General features: G+C 44.9%; 1 long non-coding RNA gene across 1 annotated transcript in view; it reads left to right on the forward strand.

Annotated features, from left to right (window-relative positions):
• The window catches only part of LOC126509681 (uncharacterized), a 26,805-nt gene that overhangs the window by 11,753 nt on the left and 10,574 nt on the right, over positions 1–4,478 (forward strand). Inside the window, exon 2 of the long non-coding RNA XR_007594226.1 lies at positions 3,115–3,166. This is a non-coding gene — a long non-coding RNA (uncharacterized lncRNA). The remainder of the gene's footprint in view (positions 1–3,114; positions 3,167–4,478) is intronic.

The raw sequence follows: 4,478 nt of genomic DNA on the forward strand, positions 1-4,478 counted from the left end.
CAGACAGGCAGATCTCTGAGTTCTGAACTCAAGCCCAGCTACAGAGTGAGTGCCAGGACAACCAGGGCTGTACAGAGAAACCCTGTCCTGGAAAACAAATAAAGAAAAACAAAACAAAACACACCCCAAACAAACAAACAAACAAATAAAAAACCTTCCTCTAAATCAAAACAATAAAACAACCTTTAAAAAAAAAAGTGTCACCACGGGGCCTTCAGTCCTAGTCCTTGGGAGGCAGAGGCAGGATCTCTGTGAGTTCAAAGCCAGCCTGGTCTACGAAGCAAATTCCAGGGCAACAAGAACTGTTGAACAGAGAAACCCTGTGACACTTGCCCTTAATCCCTGCACTCAGGAGGCAGAGGCAGGTGAACCTGGGCTGCAGGGAGAAAAAAAAAAAAAAAAGAACCAATTAGCAAGATCCTGTCTCAAAAAAAAAAAAAAAAAAAAAAAAAAAAAAAAAAAAAATCAAAGACCGAAAACAAAGAAAAGTTAGGTCTCCTGGTAACAAAATTTGAGTCCTCGACTGCTTACTGAAGCAGGAATTTTCCTTAAGCCCCCAGGGAATGGAGGTCCTCATCCAGGTGCCTGACCTTGGGAAAGGACTCTGGGGAGCAGACACTACACTACAGTTTTGTTTTCCCATTACACTGTACATTCAGATTTCTCTGTATTTAATAACGGACCTCTTGCCTTTCACGGCCTCAGGCTCTTGATCTAGATTGTAGGTTTTTCGTCCTTGGGGTCAGGGGTGTCTGGAAAATCTCTAACTTTCCTGTTCTTGGTGTAATTAGGAGGGCACAATGGGAATGTTTTTTTCTAAAGAATTATATTGTTTAGAGAGGATACCATTGTACGTGTTTTCATCCTTTACAAAGATATAAACAATCCCACACAAAATTTCCCGAACGGAAAGACATTAATAATGAGAATCATTAAAAATGAAAGCAAAAGGGGGCTGGAGAAGTGTGGTCTGCAGTGCTGAAATGCTGGACCGTTGTCAAAGGGCCAAGGTCGCCGTGAGGTCCTCACCAGTGCTCCCTATGCAGTTGTCATAAGAGGGTGCTGGATCCCCTGGACCTAGACTCACTGGCGGTTGTGAGCTGCTATGCGGGTGCTGGGAATTGAACCTGGGTCCTCCAAAAGAGCAGCTGGTGCTCTCAACTGCTGAGCCATCTCTGCAGCCCCAGGTCAGGGTTTCTGAGAGTCCTTCACAGCCCAGTCGTGCATGACCCAGGGACCTAAGGTGCTGGACACCCGCGGTCATCACAGATCGGTCCGGGGTGGTGGTTCCAAGCTTATTATCTCAGGACAGCGAAATGACATAGACTCACAGGAGTCTGCAAAGCAGAAACAGGTGATATTAAGAATTGTTACAGGTCAGTGAGAGATTGCGGAAAAAGTGACGGAGTGAGGAGGGATTTCAAGAGAGAAAAAAAGCCATCAGATTTCCTATGTCTAGGGGTTTTAAAAGTCATTTAAATTACATTCTCTCTATTCGTGTGAGTGAGTGTGTTGTGTACTTTGTATGTGCAGGTACACAAAAGCCAAGATATTTGTGAGGAACTGTTAATCCCATAGGGTAAGAATAAGGGGAAACAGGAGAGTCTGGGACACAGTGTGCAGTGTGTGTCATCTGTCTTCTGCCTGCCCGTATTGTCCCCAGAAAGGGAATCTACAGAGATTTCTCCTGGCTCAAGGAGATCTGAAGTGGCTTCATTTCTTAAGTCTCTCCTTTTGGCTAGATAAGAGCAACTCCTAGAAGACTTCTTCCAGCATCTGCTGGATTTCATGTGTCTTCCAATTAAAATATCTTTTTATCAACTCTGGGATTCGAGGGGGGGTCCCCATCGGCTAAACCTGAATACCATTTGGAGAAGAGAGCCTGGAGACTGCAAATGTTCAGACACCAGACCATGCGCTTCAGAGAAGCTGGAAGCTGAGGATGGGTATGAGAACTAACAGCCTATTTAGTTCTCTTATAAATATGTATTTATGGTGTGTCTGTGTGTGGGTATGTACAGGAGTGAGGGTGCCTTTAGAGGCCAGAAGGGGAAATTGGATACCCTGGAGCTGAAATTATGTGTTGTAGGCAGCTGTGAGCCTCTGGATGGGAGTGGGTAGGAACTGAGCCTGGGTCCTCAGGAACTGAGCCTGGGTCCTCCACAGGAGCATCAAGTCCTCTCTTAACAACTGAATCATCTTTCCAGTCAGTAAAGAGTTAAGTTTTCATTGCTTTAGACAGGGTCTCATGATGTAGCCCTGGCTGACCTGGAACTTACTATGTAGACAGGCTAGCCTCAAACTCAAAGGACCAGTTCATCTCTTTTTCACGAGTCCCATGTGACAGTTTTTCCACATGCCTCTTGTAAGAACCTCACGCAGAAGGACTCGGTGCCTACCACAAACAGCCACTCCTGACTCGACTCAACTCGAGTGGTTGGCATTGCCTGAGAAGCAAGAACAGCTGCTGCTACTTCCTCTTCTCTCCTCCTCTTCCCTCTCCTCTTTTTTCTTTTTAAACCTGTGAGGTCTCCGCTGCCCCCAGCAACCACACATGTGAAATTCTCATGATGATTTAAGAGCTCTGGGTTAGGACTCATTCCTCCGAGGCCATTTGACTCACCAGGGAAAAAGCCACACAGAGGATCCAGGGTTTGTTCCAAGGCTGGGGGACCAACGCTCCTCACACAACAGACCCCGTTCTGGAGGAGTGGAAACCTGGAATGGTGTCGGTGGCCTCAGCTTTCTCTGTGGCCTGTATCGAACACGGGAATCCAGACGGCCATTATTTGTGAATGAAACCATGGTTCTTGAAGGATCCATAGCCTGCGGCGATGCATTCGGAATAAATGATGGGCAAGAGTGTCTCGGCACTCAATGGGCAAGAACGTCACAGAGTGCTGGGATATCTCGTTCTATAGGAAAGGACAACAAACGTGTCCATGATAGGCCTGTGGGGAAGCCGACCATCCCTGAAGCATGGGCTGATCACAGCAGCTACAGGGCAGCCTCAGCAGCTGCCTGGGAATGACATTATTTTGGGGGGGCATAGGACCATTCTGCTTTTTATGTCTGTTTTCTGTGCATCAATGCCCTCCCTGTGTTTCTCTCAAGGACCTTCAGCCTCTGCAGGAACACACTCCTCCAGTCCGACCTCTCGATGAAGGTGAGCATTTCACACGACATGACCATTATCAGGTGTTGGTGTAAATCCTGAGAGCCCAGGCTCGGGGGAGGCAGTGGCCCGATTACTGGCAGCTGTTAGAGCCTCGTTTCTCTGCATTTTAGTTTCCCCAGCAGAGGGGCACAGACATTGCCAGCATTAACATTTAATTTTGATTTAGTAAAGCTGCACAGGCTGGGCCAGCTCAACACAGCCTGTTGCCTATCAAAGCTCAACCCCTCTTGAGGTTATTCTAAACTGCACCTGCTCTGGCCCACGCAATGGGCAAAGGAAGGTTTTCAAGATGACCCCAGTTTCTGAATGCTTCTGCGGAATTCTTGAAAGTGGAACCAAAGAGCTATGCCAGCCCCTAGAAAAATTTCCAAATACAACTTCCCTGAGGTTGTATATACAGAAAAGAGCAAACCCTCAATTAGCTATCCAGGCTATGACAGAGAGAAATCGATAAAACACCTGTCTTAGGATGTCATTTTAAACAGTGGTCTAGGCAGAACATCTGGCGCTCTATTGGAAGATGGCAAAGACTCTCTTGACAAACTTTGGACAGACCTTTTCCCAGTCTGTCTCAACTTGGGTCTAAAAGTGACACATGATTTTACACACCCCCATCCCCACTCACAAAAAGGCTTAACACAGTTTCTAAGCTCAAGGCTACACATCTAAGATGAACACAGATCCTCTTTTTTTTTTTTTTAAATCTTATTTCCTTCTTTGGTTAAGTTTGCTTTATTTATGGTTTATATACGAGTGCTCTGCATATATACTTACATGTCAGAAGAGGGCACCAGATCTCATAACAGATGGTTGTGAGCCACCATGTGGTTGTCAGAAATTGAACTCAGGACCTCTGGAAGAGCAGCCACTGCTTTTAACTGCTGAGCTACCTCTCTAGCCCCCAGTTCCTCTTAAAATGTCTGTGTGACAAAGACTTCTGCAATTCTATTCCAGTTAAACTCAGTAGGAGATTGATATAGATATGAATAATTTGCATTGGTATGGATTTTATGGTCAATTTTGTTATATGTATTTTTGATCTTGATTAAGGTATTGTAGTTGTGTAGTTCATTTAAAAATGTAATGTATAATTAGAAAATATAGGTTGCTAATGGATAATCATCGATGATAGTAAAGCTTGTAGTCATGTTAGTTAGATTTTCTAGATATATAGAGATATATTTCAGTTAGATAGGCATTCTTCATATCTTTCAAAGACTGCAGAATATGGCATTTAAAATATTTTAATAACTTAGGACTTTTCATGACAAGGAGACACGTCTGCTCCTGGCAGCACCAG

This window comes from Alexandromys fortis, unplaced genomic scaffold, assembly GCF_014885135.2.
Source record: "Alexandromys fortis isolate MF-2015 unplaced genomic scaffold, M_Fortis_MF-2015_v1.1 scaffold_87, whole genome shotgun sequence".
Lineage (NCBI taxonomy): Eukaryota > Metazoa > Chordata > Mammalia > Rodentia > Cricetidae > Alexandromys > Alexandromys fortis.